The sequence below is a fragment of the Charadrius vociferus genome, unplaced genomic scaffold, assembly GCF_000708025.1.
Source record: "Charadrius vociferus isolate BGI_N301 unplaced genomic scaffold, ASM70802v2 scaffold7, whole genome shotgun sequence".
Classification (NCBI taxonomy): Eukaryota; Metazoa; Chordata; class Aves; order Charadriiformes; family Charadriidae; genus Charadrius; species Charadrius vociferus.
The window spans coordinates 1252840-1271389 of record NW_009649308.1 but is presented as its reverse complement, the minus strand read 5'-3'; positions in this window follow the sequence as shown (position 1 = coordinate 1271389).

Genomic DNA, 18550 nt, shown 5'->3' with positions numbered 1-18550 from the left:
TTACCCACCTCTCTCACCTAGTACCCATCTCCCTAGCTGGTTAACTAACAGCACTGATATAGAGGAAACCAACTGATTCACCTTTTCAGAGGCACAGTTCCTCTCCGTGACTATGCTGACTTCTGGGGATAGCAATTGGGGTAGAATTTACGATGACTTTTGTTGGCTTCTCAGTTACACCTGCTCATCACTCACATTTGGTTTTCCTTGACTGAAGTAAGGATTTTTCCATAGTTAAATTTGGAAACTGGGTGATCCTGACCTCACAAATAAGATTCATATTCAAGCCCTTTCCTTCTGATTTACTGGGAATGGAATCAGACCCAAATACCAGGCAACTGCTGATCACCACCCCACTAGTAGCTAAGTCATGGTACGGTGGAAGTACGTGTTGACTTCAGTGTCTGTTCAGCATAGGTTGTTTTTTAGTTTGTCCATGGTGGGAGACTGGCCAAAAATAAGTTAACAGTCGATAAACAAGCTTGCTAGAAGTAAAATAAACTCACACTGCATTTTTTTAAAGGTAATAGCAATCACATCTGATAACAGACTATCAGTATGTTACCTGAACACAATGGGGAAGGTAGAAGGTCCTGAGTGAAGAGGTAGATGAGTCCTGTGGCTGGAATAAGCCAAGATTTGGAAAATTTGCATTCTCAATAAGATTCATCTGGTAAACAAATACATCCTAGGTGAAAAAAAGACAAATGAGGGCATGCTGAGCAAGGGGGAAAACATCTCATAAACAGTAAAAAGCGATGGGAATTGCATAAGGAGTATGGAGTAGGGGGGAATATTCAAAAAGTAAAACTAAACAGAATAGCATTCAATGTGTCATACACACAGATACAAACTCCAGACTCTGTGATACATTGGAATACTGCATTGGAAATTCTGCATGTTCCTTTTAAAAATGAATAAATATTCTGACAAGAAATCACAGGATACATTGATCAGCGTCCTGCATTAGTTTTATTTTTCTGTATCTCCACTGATTGCACATAGCTCTGTCATGTGTCTGGATTTCACTGTCTAATAACATTTATAGTGGGCATAATCACACCTACAGTTACTGTGATTGCTGAGGCTGAGGGACAGAAAACACAGGCATCCTCTGGATGATAAAAGGAAGGTGGTTAAGGAGAAGGGCACAAACACATTAAATCAGTGCTGCTTTACAGATTCTCAGATAGACTTCTCCACTGAGATGAATGGGCAGTTCATACCTCCCAAGCCATTGGGTTTTTCTGGCTAATCATCAGCTGAATAAAATGTCACTTCATTGGCTATGTGCCTCACTCAGGTTTCATGGTTATTTTTAATAAAAACTAACTCTGTATTGCTGTTATCTGACTAGGAATTTGAACAGTATCAAAATTCATAGTTGGACAAAACAATCGAGTATTCATAGCAAAATAAGTGGAAGCCAAATGTGAAAAAAAAACCAGAAGCGTCACGATGGGACCCAAATTTGTATTTAGTCTCTTAAATAGCATGAATTATTTTTAGCGGACTGAAAAATAGCTCTTAGCAGAAATGCACATTTCCATTAGCAACTCTTGCAGCACCAGGGACCAATACTGCTGCCTGCTGGAACTTTGCAGCATACTGCAGCAGCAGTAGGACTAGATTCCTAATGCTTGGCTTGCTCCAGAATTGCCCTTTTTAAGCTACAAATCATTTTTTCTGTTGCCTGAAGTCTCATAGATGGACTATTAAACAGGCACTGTAAAGTCTGCCATACTATATAAAAACAAATCATGAAAGTCTAGATGCCCCCTACGACCACAGACCTATAAGCCTCACGATTAAGTGATGAGAACACCAACGAGGGAGTTCAGTGGGCAGGGTTTGGAATTACACTAATGCACAGCATAGAAAATTGCCGAGATGGCCACGGATAGAGAAATATACCACAACATACCAGCTTGAAGACGTTCTACAGTAAATCATATCCCTCTCTTTCTTCTCAGGGCCAAATTTGGATAAGGTGGAGGGGTGCAAATCCAGCAGAGATCCTCTGCTGCACGGACTCAGCAAGGAGCAGTAGTGGTTTGAGAAGACAGGCATTAAACAGCTTTCAGATGGTTCAAAATCCTAGTTCAGCTATCTTATTCTTTATATCTAAAAGAAGAAAAAAACAACCAAACATATCCAACTACTCTTTAAAAGTGTCCAGAGACGTAAGTCAATGGGAAAACCACAAATTTGTTGATTATGTAAAAAAAGGCTTTGGTTTACTACAGATGGTACCAAGTGGTCCCCACGTAGACTTAGATGTTTCGGCTATGACCGAAGAAGCATGCGGAGTGCCAGTACACTAGAATCACGGGGAGTCAGAGACACCCAAACCAGTTGCCACCATTCATTGTAGCCAAGTGCAGCCCTTGCGAGGGAACAGTCAGCTCTCTGAAGGCTGAATTAGCCCAGGATCTGCAGTGTAATTGCACGGTCCTGGGGGTAGCTCATGCAGGGCCAAACGAGGTACCACTGCACAGTATTGTATGTGTTCCAAATAGCTTGGGAGCTGCCTGGATGACAGACTATCTGAGATACTGCTGAAAAATAATTAAGTCTGAGGTAATCAAAAGACAAATATTTTCAAAGAGTTGCAAAGAAGATTTAGCAGCAATATTGTTTGCTTGTTTTTCTGAAATAGATTTTTAACATGGTAGTACTGTCTTTCACCTGTTATCTCAGCCTCCTTTCCTACACCATCCCCTGGAAGCGTTACTACTCCCTTAAGATGGCATGGCAGGTCCTCAAATCCCAAAAACATTGTTTGTGGCTGACAAATGGGACTCACTCTGTCATGGACCAAGTCTCTGAGGCTCTTTTTGAAGTTTACAATGCTTTGAGTTTATTTTGAAATGTAGTTATCCCAGAGGAAAATCTTCAAATTGCTGTCAGGACAGTGACGGTTCTTTGTGAGGCTACAAAGCCCTATACTTTGCCTAGAAGGGATGAGACAGTTCATACGTGTCCATTCTGTTTTTACCATCTCGATCTCCTCCTACATCAACGTAGAGAGAATGCACTGTTACGTTACCAGTAACCAAATATTTTTTTCCCTTCCTTCTTTTGCATTTTTCAAGTAAATGTTAAGCGTAATGCTTATTTTTCAAGCCAAAACAGCATTAAAAGCTAATAGCAATAAGAACAAAAAAGGAAAAAAGCAAGCTGGCACTGCTACATATTCCTCATCCAGCAACAACGCAGGTTTTACAAAATGCTGTCAGGTAGCAATAAAACTCATTCACCTTTCTTATAGCCTGATCCAGATTACTGCAGCTATAATGTAGGAATATGTTAAGTGTAGAAAGAGAAGGTATCAGCTACTGCATATGGTTATTTTAATTAGGACCTCGAAAACCCGAGAAGTGAAATTTTAAGAGTATGTACTGACATTTTATGCATATGCATAATGAATATTTAAACAATCCTGTGAACTACCTGCCTAGAATTAGAACTACTGCCTTTATTATGACCAGTGATAGTCTTATTAGCATGGGTTTAGACAGTGTAATGTTTAACACTTTTATGCAATAAAAGGCTGCTGTATTAGGTGTAAGTGAGTCTCAGTTTACGGATGTAAAATGATAGACATCTAAGACATTATCTCAGTTATCGCATCACATGAGATAGCAACCACACATTTCCTCTGTGCTCCTAAATGCACCAAAGAGGCTAGTTGTTTTCAGAATTGTACATTAAAGATAGATAGATAGATAGATGCAGAGAGAAAGCATACACGCTAAAGGTGATTATTATACATAACATTCAAATAGCACATTCACAACATCCAGGGTAAATATCTGTAATGGATCATGCACAGCCCATGTCCCTCTTTTTGTATAAGGCCATAGCAAATGAGGTCCTGAAGTAGGAAAGTGAATAGCGTACTATTACTGCACTAATTAGTATCTAGTAAGTTATAACTTGGAAATATTCTGTTTTTCATCTTGTACCCTGGGAAGCTTCCGGCCTTGGTTCCCAAGACTTCCTGGACTAGAAGGCCGGATTAATATACTGCAAAATGCTTTCTAATCTTAACTGTAACATTCATTATTTGCCTGATGCCCAGCCTTGATCAACGATTGTGTTTCTGCTGGGTGCAGAGACACAAATTCACAGAAAAGTTGGTCTTTTATAGCCTCTATAGTCCATCGAAAAGACAGAATCCAAAATAAGTCACCAAACAAGAAACAGCAGTTGTAACACAGTTTTACAGCTCAGGAGAAATAAAACATTCTTGCTGCTAAATATGTCAGTTAAAACAGTATCATTTTTATTCCCTGCATTCTCAAGGAATAGTACTTCCTTTTTCTTTCTGCTTTTCTAGTCGAGCTGACGCGTACTGCTTCAGAGCCAGAGAATACAAAGACACAAGGCAGAAGAATATTTCTTCTTCTTCCTATGCCTTATATTCAAGTTTAATATATAATACTGGGTAGTCACAGTAGCTCTTGAGCACTACACTTAAAATTTTTGGAGTATTTTTACTAGTAAAATTGCTACTTCCTCTTCCGAATATAGATTTCTACTAGTGTAGTTCCTTACTAGTAAAGCAGTAAACTTTCTCTTAGTACAGACAGACAAGGCTGTGGTGAAGTCACCACAATTACATTCATTTACACCACTGTCTCCACATCACAGTCTCTTACACCTCAGTATTAAGGATTTTAAAAGATGTTTATTATCACTTTTTATCATCTCATTCTCCAATCTTAAACAAAATGGCTGAGGAAGGGCAATTCTCAGAACAAAATGAAAGAGAAACATCCACTTTACAAAAACCAAAATGATGCTAGCATACTTCTTGACTGGCAATCAAGCATAATTTCTGGTGCCATGGCAACAGTAGCAAAGAAATTTAAAGGCAGACAAGAGAACTGGCTTTATGTCCTAGACAGATATAGTACAGTTTGAAAGTTTTACAAGTTTACAATTACAAAGTATTTGCCTGGATAGTTACCTGGGTCCAGAAACACAAATCCAGCCAAGCTCCAAAGAACTGTCCTTAACCTGCCCTTTGCTTTGAAGGTTGCTGTTTCTATTTCACATTTGAAATACAGCAGGTATCTAGGGGAGAGAACTTAATTTTTCCCAGCCACATAATTTACTCTAACAAAACCCTTTTGCCTGTTACCTGTAAGTCCTGCCTGTTACATATGCTTGTCCATTAAATGCACACTGGCTCTGCTACAGGAAGGCACAGTCTTTACCCACCCTGTGGAGTTGCCAAAAAGCAGTAGGTCTGAGTGCTCTGAAATTTGAGGGCCTGGTAGCCAAATACGCAACAAAGAAAAGAGTCGCATGTATGCCAAATGCCTGCTTGCAGAGGGACGTTAGACCTAAATACCACAGTACTACTGGCAAACCTCCTTTTAAGACCAGCAAAAATAAAATAAAATAAAATGCAGGCATAGCACATCTCTTATCGCTTGCAATCAACTGGCACGGGTAATGTTCTTAGTGAAGAGCACACAGAGTTTTAATGAAATCTTCTTTAACAGATACTCCTATACTATATCACCATCTGAGTGGTAACACACAGCATTCATTGCACTTTAACTGTGCGCATAACAGCAAAACACTGACGCATGAAACGGAAGTCACAGACTGTGGGCTATCTCACTAAGTAGTGCTTCACGTGCCCACTGGAAACAGACCACTGGAGAAAATGGCAGAAGCTTTGGTAACTGTTGAAGTAGAGTAGCTTTAAGGCTACAACCTCCGTCCCAGCTCACTAATCCTCATTCCGTCTACACTGTCATGCCAGAGTGCAGGTTATCATATAAAATGCATTTCTTATCCTAATGCTTTATCAATATTCCACTAAAATCAACATGTTTATGCTTTGAGACCTTTGTTGGGCATTGCTAAGCATAAAGGCAATGAAGTAAAGGCAAAAAATAGAAAGGAACAAATGACAGGAAGAGAAGAATATTCCGATTCCTATTTATTACATTTCAGTGTTACCAGTCACTGAGAAGAACTTTGCTAATGAAGTCTAACAAATACTGATATTCCTGACTGTGCTGTGCTACCAGCAACAAATTTAGAAGTATTAGGGAAGGTCAATTTCTAATATATTCCAATGTACATAATTATATGCCAACAAGACTGGTTAGTTATAATAGAAGCCTGACCTTCATCTTTTAGCTGATTCCCTCTGGTAAAGCCAGAGATGGTAGAAGAAAGCAAAACATCACTCCAAAGAGATATGAGCTCTTCTTGACTTTGAGAAATTATTACAATTAGTGTGCATAGTCACACACATATGTTAGCATAAGCTTAAGCATGTCTAACAATGTTTGAAATGTAACTAGCAATACTGAAAAATTAACATACTACTCTCAGAAATCGCTATCTGCCTTCTACTTAACTGTGACAACATGGAACATAGAAATGTACAAATTTAGAGTACCATCTGGAAATATCCCATTAAAAAAACAGATTCTTGGATCTTAAGTCCTTAGCAAGCAATGAAACTGTTTAAAAAGTACAAAATGAATACTGTACATAAGTAAACAGCATACGCAGAAAGATTTGTTAAAGCACATCTGCATTACATCTACTGCTAGTCCAAAAATTCTGTTTGTAGCATAAACATGGTTCTAACATACAGCATTTCTGGTTCTTTAGGCAGTAGATAACTTACTACCTGAATTATCCACAGTTCTTTCTCTTGCTGTTTTCCTGACAACTTCTGGGCTTAATATATTTATTAATTCACATCCCTGCCAACATACCTATTATATGGTGTCCTCTGTAGGCACATGACTGCACAAAACAAGAAAAAATAAAGAAGTGGGAGTTACTACAAAAGAACAAGGCAATGATTGCATTGCTTTAAAGCATTCTGGTAGAATTCTTTCATTTAGTAATATTTTTTCAGTTGTCCATACCCTGCTCCAGAGCTGAAACATATTCAGCAGAAGTCTGCAAAACAAAAGAACCTACTGCTCCTACATATTTTCTTGAAATATGTCATAGAATAACATCTTTATGCTTACCATTTACATAAACAGGCAAAGCTTTCCTCCTTGAAAATCCTTGCTAAAATCAACAAGGTGAGTCACATTAGCTGTTACATAAATGACGGAGGTCCAAATTGATGAGAATACATCTCATCATTCAGGATGTCAAACAGAGGCCGATTAAAACAGTATACTCAAACAACATAGCCTTCCAAAGCCCCAGTAAGATAGAAACACTAATCCTCTCTGATAATCTCCCCAAACCTCTAAAAAATAGGGGATTTATGGATGTTGATATGAAAACATCTGTTTTATGTGTTTGTTTTGGAAAAGTATTACAGTAGCTGAAACTGGGAAAAATATGGAAATGGAACTTTTGACAAAACGCTGTTTTGAGAAATATAAGAAAAAGACTATTCTTTACCTTAGAAACATGAAGAAAAGCCTTCTTTTCCAAGGAGAACAAAAGATTTAGAGGGGCAAAAACTAACATGTGTGTGAGGGGTGTTTTTAAATGAAGGTTATGAGCTGTCAATGAAAAACTCTTTGGGTTTATAAAAAAGTTCTTTTTTAAAACATACATTGCCTAGACATCTTTAGAATAAGTGTGCTTCCTACCTTACAAACAGGTCTGAATCCTAAAAGAATCGACATTCATGCTACTATAAAAGAACTTTCATCCAGATAGTGCTTCTATCACTGGCCACGCTTTGACATAGTTTTTCATCATAACGATGATGAGTACTACAAAGGATAGATAGAACCACTTCTGAAAGAAATAAGGACAGATTTTGACCTTAGTCTGAAAATGGAATTGCATTGTCAAGGGCAAACAATGACATTTGACTCCGTGAGAAACATTAAACACATTTGACGCATCCAGGCTTTGTTTCAAGGAAACTTATTTCTGGATTCCTGAGGATTTGGTTAACAGTCCAAACAACTGTTAAATCCATCCATGTTTTCAGTCTTTATATTTCTTGTGCTCTTAACATTGAGGTGACTGAATTTTCTTTTATGTATTCATGTGATTGAGTGGTTTATTATTTGAATTTTTTCTTTTTTTCTTTTTGAATGGTTGTTTTTCTTTTTTATTTTTGGATGTCATTCTTTTATATTTGATGCTTGGTATTCTCCATTTGGTGGATGCTTTTAAAAATGGTTTGTTTTGAGAACAGAGTCATCTAAGGTAAAGGACTAGTAAGGCTGTCTTGTGAGATTGCTAAGGTTATCTTGTGACTTAGATGATGATCATAAACCATTAACAGAATACATCACAAAACAAAGTAGCTGAAATGAAAAGACGTTTAACTACCCCAAGCAGTGGGAATTCTTTAAAATACATGGTGTATCTCTATGGAAAATGAATACAGCGCCAGAAATTAATATCAACTAAGAACAGACAAAAGGGCAACATTCATCAACTAATCCAGCCTCCAAGATTAATCTAGCCACCTCTCATCTCCTCTGACTTTAATTAAATCTCTCTGCCTAGTTTCGTAAGTTGGTAAATCTTTTTAAATGGATTCCACGGTCCTGTTTGCAAGATTGTGTTTTACTTCTAAACCTGACTAGCGTGGCTTAGAGTCTGCTACCTAGTATATCTCCTCATTTGCTTCCATATTTAAATAAGCTGTTAAAATGTTCTTCATGGCTAAGAATTGAGTTTAAATATATTTATAAATCCAGTAACAGAGGATAGCAGTCACACCAGTTACTCTGAAAAGACCACATCCTGTAAGCTGTTTAATTATCCTACAAGAATTCAAGTGATTTAAAATGTTCCCACCCCAAAACAATCCTGTAAATCATTCCACAATGCTTTATCACATTTAAGTACTCTCCCATTTCTCTTCAAACATGTAAACCATTTCCATCCATTATTCTTCTGCTTTATGGGACTCTGCAATTTGTTTTAAAGAAGCTGGTTGAATTTCAAATTTGAGCCAACATAAATCTATCATATGTTTATACTAGTGGGGAAAGCACAGAAAACTCCCAGTTCAGTGGCATCCTCTGGCCACATTAAATGCCCAGCCTGCTTTATTCCTCCTCTCCCGTGTTTCCTTTCATACAACACGAGGGAAGTTCCTATAAGCCGGACTGCCTGTGCCACTGTCTTCCTGACACGCAGTAGAGCCACTGACCGCATGTGTAAAACATCGCGTTCAGACAGGTATGGCTGAATCTCTCTCCATATCTCTACCCACGACCCCTGCATAAGTAAAATGGGAACAATCAGCAGTTCTGTAGGCGGTAGCAGCACTGTATGAGAGGCTATAACGCATCCCCATGGCCAGATATGAGCAAAGCTGCCTATCTTTGCAGTGTGAGCTTGTAGGCTATCCATAGACATTTGAAGGCGAGCAATCCACAGTACTGCAATCCACTTTCTAACAGTTCCTTGTAAGCATTAAACAGAAGGCAGAAGCGTGTAATATGTCGTTAAGAAATTGCCCTGTTTGCAGAACAGAATCACCTCTCACTGTGACTGCCTTGTTACAGCTCACCGCTGTCCTCAGCTTCCTCGATCTGTCAGGAGGAGGCACATACTGTGAGCTTTCCAAGTCTATTGATTCTGACATGCCTGCCATTTCCTTAGCAAAATAACTTGTCTGTTTTCTACATAGAACCCTGGCAAGAGAACATTTACCATCTGGCTCTTAAACACGGGTCAAGGAGCAATGCCAAGACATATTGTTCTGCTCAAATATGTCAGCGATCCCTTTATCTTCAGTTGGGATTTGGTAAGTTGCCTTGACTACCAGAACAGCATCTCTGCTCTTTCACTCTCCGCCTTGAAAACAGAGAAACTGAAAGCCCTAAGTCCTATATCGCACCCTGCATCATCTTAAATCAGTGAAGGAAGATAAATATCCTGACAACTGCACCTTCCACAGAAAAAAAAAAAAAATTAAAAAAAGCCAACACAGACCCCTTCCAGCCTGTCATATTTCCAGCCAGCTAAACACCTATGGCCCCGCTGAGAGGAGAGAGGATACAGACTTCAGTGGGCAAGGTTGCAATGTTGACCAGCAGAGGATAAGTAGGTTTTGATTTGCCTCTGTAAGATTCAAAACGTCGTTCTGATTTTCGATAGGGTGAGGCCCTTGATGGTGTTTAAATGAGTCCTTGAATCATTTTCTGGTGAGGAGTTAATGACCAAGAGCAATCAATGCTCCCTTGAGTGTAGGGCCTAGCAGGAACCAGCCGTGGGGTTTATCAGGAGCTGCAGTACAGTCCCGCACCCTGCTCTCAGTTCACATCAATTTCTGTGTGGAAATGCAGCACATTGGGAGACTTTCCAAATGTTCCTGTATTGTCTCACCTGTAACACCGTCCTACGGATACATAAGATCTCCACAAGCAGTGAGTGGTGCTTACCACAAGTACTCACTTGTTTTGCAAAGTAGCTGGCATAGCCGTGCCAGTACGTGTCTACACGCTATGGTAATCACTCAGAAACGGCACATTTTTGATGGAATCAGAAACTGCTTGACAAAACAGAGGAGCTGACTTTCCAAACCCCTTGTCATGAAGACAAAAAGCAGCCAACAATCTGACTACATCTGCTCCATCTGTTGATGATCACAGTTGAATTCACATCTGCACAGGCAGCTATTTTGTGTCAGTGTCATGATGATGTCAGAAAACAACAGATTAGTAAAAGAGGTCTTGGAATAATTCATAAGGGTTAAGACACAGCTTAACATGGCAGCAATTAAAAGGCCAGAGAAGGTGACAGTATTGGTTGCAAAGGTGCATGTGAATTTGTATGGTTATGATAATTAAAATTATAATAATTAATTATTGAAATACAATAAATATGAAAGTTTATTAATTTACTTCTAAGATTGATACCTCAGGCAAGGAAGAGTGAATATCTTCTGAAAGACAATCCCTGCTGAATAGCACCGTAAGATGTGAAATGAGGATGGTCTTTAACATTATTAATTCAAAATTATAGGAGCTATCCCCCTACTATGTAGAAGGGACATGATACACGTCACTCAGAAAAATTAACCACAAGCTGAACTAAAATCAGGTACTTACAACAAGTTGCATGATAAGGAGCTCCACAGGGAAAATATCTTAAACAAGAGACTACCAGAAATATCACTTGCCCACTAAAATAAAGGAAACAAGTCTCTTGCAGACTTGTATGAATAGAAGAATAGAGTTAAAATTATTTAAGCAGTAACTTATTTCATTTTCAACACTTCTGTCAAATTTTAAAATTCTGAGGCAAGATTTGCTTTGTTTTGACTATGCAGTTGGCCAGAGGACAGTAGAGGTACTTAGACATATCAGGAGACAGCACATTTACATGTGTAGCTTGTTAAAACTGAAGACAGCAGTTCAGCAAATCCAAGTCAGAAATATCAGAGCCAGAAACACCCAAAGCTACAAATAAGACACAAACATTTGGTATCGCAGACTTTGGTACTATTTGGCTTTGTCAGGAAGGGTAAGTATACATGCACCTTTGTTTTCCAAATTGTCACTGACATATCAAAGGGGGGAAGATGAAAGGCTTCAGACTTAACTGGTACCATCAAAACAAAAAAGAAACTTTAAATCGTGGCTCAGATCCAGAATGGTGTGCTAGTTCTGAAGCTGGAAAATGCCCTGTGGAAACTATTTGAAAGAGAGCGTACTCTTGAATTGAAATTTCCTGTTTTGTTAGGGAGCTTAAGGAACCAAACGGAACTAGTCTGATTACATCTTCTAAGCTACAAATGGTTAGAAGAGAGAAACTTTATGCCTGGGACACGCTGCTTTTACTGGGAGCCCAGTCTGAAAAACATGACTCAAGGTCAATTCAGAGACAGTGGTCTTGAGCCAGAATTCGACCCTCATTTGTTTTCTACATTCAGCCTTTGTGACCACCTGGCTATCGTGGGGTATGCTGCATGAACTTGTTCCAAAAGGTGAACAAACTCAACATTTACCTGGCAACTCTGCAACACAACAGGAATTTCTTAAAGATGAGGAAATGTTCAAACCTCATGCTGAGTATGCATCAGCCACATCAATTTCCTGAGAAAAGGAACCAACTCTGATGGCAGAGAACTTACTTAAACCAAAAAAAAAAAAAAACTAAAAAGAAGAAACACAGACTTTCCATCTGGTTTCCCAGCTGCTTCTGTAAAGACAAATCGCTCCCTGTTGACAATTACAAAATTGTTGTTGTAGTGCAGCTTTTTCAGAAAAAGGCACAAGAATTCTTGACTGACAAGCCCTTTCAACAATGGCACAAGTCAAGTTTTGTCTTGCACTCATTTCATTATTTGCATGTGAGAGACTTCCAGAAATTACACAGATGAAAGATGAAATAAGACTGAAGGAATTGTAGGAATATGCTATAAACAAAATAATAAGTTAAAGTACAAGAATAAAGTCAGCACAAGCCAAAGAGCTGTTTCTCAAAAAAATGTCGAATTTCAATTCTATGAAGGAATTTTAGCTGCCAGCTGGCCTGAAGTAGGCAAAGATTAGGGAACGGAGCAGTTTTGACTGGTAAAAAAATGGACTTTTTTGAGTAGAATTTTTTGACAAAAATTGGGAAAATGTTTTTTGTTGGAACATCCCACAGCCATGTTGGATTATTTGGCAAAATAAACAAAAATTAAATGGACATACATAGGAAAAGGCATTATTGCTGAAAGCCAAATATTTCCACTCTGCAAATGCCATTGTAGGTCCCTTGACTGTGAGATGATAGGTGCACCCTTCCCTTCTGCAGCCCAAGCTCCTTGGTCAACATGTCCCAGATGGAAAACCGACCCCATGTTGGAGAACAGAGGTATAAAGAATCCCAAATCCATCTCAGATGTGTCGCATTCAGGCTTAGCATTACTGTTTTTCTTAATAAAGACATTTCATACTCTGGCTTTACTCAGCAGTCCGAGGAGACCTGGCTCTTTGCTCTGTACTGCTCCGTACAGGGAGCGGAGGCAAAGGAGGGCATGCCCTGCGTGAGGCTGCTTCCCACATGCTGCTCCTGCCTGCAGAGCTCTGCGGCACAAGGCTCCTTCCAAGTCCTCATGGCACCACTCCTGGCCCCTTTCTGATCTCTACCCGTGAGCCCCTTCTGGAGTGCAGCATCTTTCTCAACGCAAAGTCATCCAGGTCTCCTCTGCTTCAACTGGCACGTGGGTACAACAGCCAACTGCACCTTCAGTCACCAGCCCAACCCCATCCCTTCACTTTACCTTCACATCCCAGACAACGTTCAAGACCCAGAGGAGGATGTGGACATCCTTTTGCTCACTAGTGTTAGGTGTGCTACCACTGTCTATCACAAGTAGAGCTTGTCTTGTATGAGAAACTGAGCACAACCCACAATTTTCCCCAGTCCAGCCAGATCTCTGCTTCCACCACATGCCTTCGTTTTCAGACTCCATGACTGCTAAGCTGTCGTTTGAAATGCAGCGTGACAGTCTCATTCTTCCCTTTTTGAGACAGGGGTCTTTGTACTGACTGGCAAATCCTGGGATTAGTTAATCTGTAAATTCCACAATACATGCCTTATTTCTAAAAGCTTATTCTTATCTAAGTGAAAGCTGCTTTGAATATTTTTGTTTTCTCTTGTCTTGTATCGCAGGCCTTCGGGAGCTGACTGCTAGCACCACAGCTCCGGGGAGGCAGTTAGTGGGGGTAAAGTTCAATTAATTTGAAGCTGGGCAAAAAAAGTGTCAACAGGCCTTCACACATCCATAAACCCAGGCAGAGCAATATGCAGATAAACTCTCCACAGAGGATTCGTACTTCTCAAATTCTTTGCTGCGCCAATAGTCTCAAGGCTGATGACTTTTCACAAAGGACTGAAATTAATGAAGTACTCCTTAACACTCCCTCTTAACTTCATAGGAAATGTAAAGTAGCTCCTCCTAATTCTACTCAGCTAACTCCTTGAATTTCACATGGAATTTGGGATTGTTTTGGTTAAAGAAGCAAGTGCTGTCAGAGAAAATCAGCAGTAAGTCAGTTCTGAAGATGGAACTTTGCTAAAACAGATGATGTTCTCACTTTTCTCATTTCAGTAACTTCCACATTACTTTATTTCCCTGAGTATTTCTTCCAGAAATAATAAAACATTGCCCTATTACAGTTTGTCAGTAAAATATTTTCCTATTAACAAGTAGCAGAAGTGGAAAAATACCGGCAAGGAATCAAAAAATAGAGATACAGAAAGAGAAGACAGAGGGAAATAGAGACCACAGCATACAAATAAAATTGATACATTTGCTTTTACGCTTTGTGGAAATGGGTGAGACCAATGCTGACTAGTAAAATTCCATTTAGCTCCACTGGCATCAAAATTCTACACTGAAGTTATGTTAACTAACCCCACGCAAATGCATTTTAAACACATTGTAACAGCTATGATGTTCTAGAACACACAGGTAAAATGAAATTTCATTTTTCTCTTCAGAAATGATTGCAAATGCTGCTGTTTCTTCTGTAGAGTGTAAGCAGCCTTTAATTTTTGGATTGACAATTTCACAAAGCACATGAAAAACAGATTCCTGGATTAATAATCTCTTATTCTATGCATTGCAAAATTAAAAAAAAAAATGGCCTGTAGAATTTAACAGAAATGAAACTTGTAAGATTCTCTACGGAAGTTTCATATAAGATTCTCCAAAGAGAGAAATATGTCCTTCCTATAGGTCTTTTGAACCATTATGTTAGACTCTGAGAGCAGGACTGTAGTTTTCTATTAACTTTTATGGGATGTTAAAAAAAGAAAAAAACCTAGGGAAAATTAATTTCTTACTAAGTTCCATGATTATTTCTTGAGGCATATTGTAATATTATTATAAATAATGATAATGTATCATTTGTATAGCACATTTCACCTTCAAAGGACTTTACAAACGTTAAGTGATACTTAATCTTTTCTGATATAGCAGAAAAATCAGTGCTTTCCAGAGAAACAATACGAGCTCTATCATCACCTCAGAACTGCATTTATGATCACGTCTGGCTTTTCTGAATTTGATCATTCCAGTCTACTGGGGCTGAAAACATGGCAGTGAATCTAAACTTTGTCCAAAATTCAGAACTTGCAGACACAGACCATTACAGAGATGCACCAAACTTAATATTTAAGTTTCTGAGCCTGGACATAGTTTCCAAGCAGCTGTCAGCACTACGAGATGGATAGATGCAGCAAACTTACATGGCTCGCTCAAAGCCACTGACATCAGTGTTGGAAGCTCTGAGTTGTTAGAATGAAGCAGTGGAGATGTGAAAAAGTGATGACTAAAATTGTCTGTGCCCCATAGAATTCCCATTTAAATCAAAGGCAAAACTGACTTCAAAGGAAGCTGGAGCAGCCACAAATACTGTATGTAAAAAATGAGGAACATTTTGCTTATGAAGACAGCTAATATTTTATAACTGTGTCTGTTGTGCCTGAAGCTTATTTCTCTTTGCAGAATGTATTCCCCAATATTTGTATCCATTTATATTCACGAGGATTAAGAACACTGGAGCTGTCTCAACCAGTTAGTAAAATCTCCCATGCAAAGGCTGTAATCCTGAACGTTACCGGAGTTGAATTGCAGACCATGCCCCTCAAAATCTGCAGACAGCCGTTCTCCCAAATGAGCTTTAACACAGCGAACCTGGACTAAAACAGCTCCAAGTGGAAATAACTTCTAAGTAAATGATACAAAATTTGACGGTCCAAATCAGTGTCTGGCTTACTGCCACCAACTTCCATGCAGTTACCCCAGGGATAAATTATTCGTTCCATTTTGTCTACATTAATTTGCTTATATGTCTTGAGGTTACATATTTTTGTGCATGCTTTTATGAAACTCCACACATAACCTTCACTAATCAAAAAGAACCTGAAAAGTATAGCATACTGAGTGAAAGTCCAAGTTCAAAATTCATTCTAGTTTTAAAATAATCTCAAGTCATAAGCAAAACATCTAAATAACAACATTTAGACTGCATTTTTACATTTAATTCTAGATAGACCAATGCCTGTTTTGCTAATAGGTTATTGCTCAGTTATACTAATTCCTGAAAGGTAATTGCATGAAAAATTGTCAGACTACATAACAGACGTGATTTAAAACCAACTGTGACATGAACACAAGGGAAATACGGTGCCATTAATCATAATGAAATGTGATTAGAAATTATGAGATAAAAATACCAGACTCTCATTTTTAGCATTATTATATAATGTCACAGTTTTTATATTTGTGTGTATATATTTGTATATGAATTAGTAAATTCCGTATGCAATATATTGCCATAGCTTGGTTGATCTGGGCCTAGGAAGAGGACTTTCCATTTGAAATCAGTAGGAGTTTTTTTATAGACTTCTTTAGGAAACACATATCCTTCCCATATGATTCATTAGAATTGACACACTAAAGCCCAGAAAAAGTGAGAGGGATCTAACATGATGTGCAAGTATTATTTTTGTACTCCTGAAGGTGATACAAGGCTTTGAAAGGAAAATATATACCTTTGTTGCTTCAAAACCTATTTGAAGTCTTCTTCATGTTCAGCTACAAATCTGACCAAAATTTCACTACACCAGTTACAGAACAAGTTGGCATCACTAAATTTGTTGAACTGTCATAGTGGTCAACCAGGCCCATACTTTCAGCATAGTGTTGTAAGGAAAGGAAATGTTTGTGATTTTGTGATATACACAAATATTGTGTATATTTGCCAGATTGTGAGTGCTTAAGAGCCCATTACTTAAATGTTACAAAATCCAAACAAGCACTATAATGCATGGGAGAGTGGGCTCCAGTGTTTCTCCTGCTTTTGAAACTACCTGGGTCAGTCAGACGAGCCTTTGCCACTGCTGGGTGAGAGGACAGAGTTGTCAGGAATGAGCCATTAGTCAGTGGTTACCTTTAAAAGCTCAAAACCTACCAATGACAGAAGAAAATTGGCTGAATCACTTACTGTTTTCAACCTGATAAATACCAACTTCTTACTGGTAACCACAATGAAAAGCAAGGGCAGAAGAGATAATTTCTGGTTCCAGGATGTTTTCTAAGTGTAATTTTCTCTGATAATGGACCTTCATCATCAAAAATACTGCGGAGAAATGCCAGGCGGGTGTCACTCACAAAGACCTCTTCACCTCTCCAGGAGAGGCTTAGTGAAAGCAGTCCCTGCAGTGCACTAATTCAGAGCACTCCCAGGCCATGCCATACTGAGGAGCAGAGCTTTTGTGAAAACCCTTTTCACAGAACAGGAGAGATTTCACAGAACAGGAGAGAGACTGGCAATGTTTACCTTCCTTCAAGGCAGTAATTAAAAGACCAGAATGTCTCTGTTCTGCATTGACATCAGTTAATCAGTTTCTCTATAATTACCACCATGTGTACATAATGCAGAGCAATCCTGTATTTTTGGTACATGAACCCCATGGTTGCTCACCAGAGTTGATCAACAGCACAAATTGGAAATACGTAGCAGAGACATATGTGAGAACTTTCCCTTAATGGTCTGATCCTGGCTGCCTTTCTTGGGTAAACTTCCCTCTGCAGGCAATGGGAGCTGTGTTTCAGTAAAGGTGTCAGGATGAGTTTTCTGATTTTGCTGAGCTAAAAAAAAAAAATCTATCTGTGCCACCTTAGCTCCATTTTAATGTTGTAAAATAAAGCACTGGAGTACATGGGACTGCAGTAGAGCTATCGCCATGGCAAGGCATGGACATGGAGAATCAGGGAATCAAATACAGAACACTGTGTTAAGTTTTCTTCTCTCCGTGGCAAGTGAACGCAGCCTACGCAAAGCACCGCTGAAGTCTCCCAATGTTCTGGAGCAGTGTCTGGTGACAAGACTAAGAAAGCGTTTAATTCAGAGGCCCTTTTCTAGGAAGAAATAAAGGTGAAGTTAGGAGTTCATGTTCATAAAGGCCATTAATATCAGAGGCCTCTTATTGCATTATGAACTAATTCAGTTTCACGTTCAGGCTACTTGAGAAAGTTTAGCGTTCTGCTTTCATCGGCTGCTGTTTATTAAGAGTTTGAAGCAGAAAATGATGGCAAATCATTTTCTAATTTTTAATTTAACTCTAAGATTGTTCTGATAACCATATTGGCTTGGAAATAAACAACAATAAATGCAGATTGGCATCCACAAAAAGGATAGACAGTTCTCTAACCACTGTAATTAATATTGCTAGGCTGGGTACTTTAAGGTCCCTTAGTTTCTCAGTGTTGTTGTGTGCTAGCTAAAATCTGTTCAGTCAGGCTGATTTTGGCTTTCATCCACATATATTAATTTTGCCCAGAAGCATTCCAGAAACTTAATTAAGCTGACAGGTTGCATTCTCTTATGGTCCATCTTGAACACAGTCACATTTTTAGAACTTGAATTAGAGAAGAAATTCATTTGGGCTGCCTACTTAAAACTCTTACAGGGAGGAAAAAAATCTTTCCTTAAAATATGATTATTTAATTTTCCATGAAAAAGTGGGGTTGCTTATACTGAAGTGTGTTTTGAAAGTACTCACCTTCTGGAAGCAAAGGTGCAGACTTCGCAGTAAATAGCTGGTTAATGCCTCACAGAGT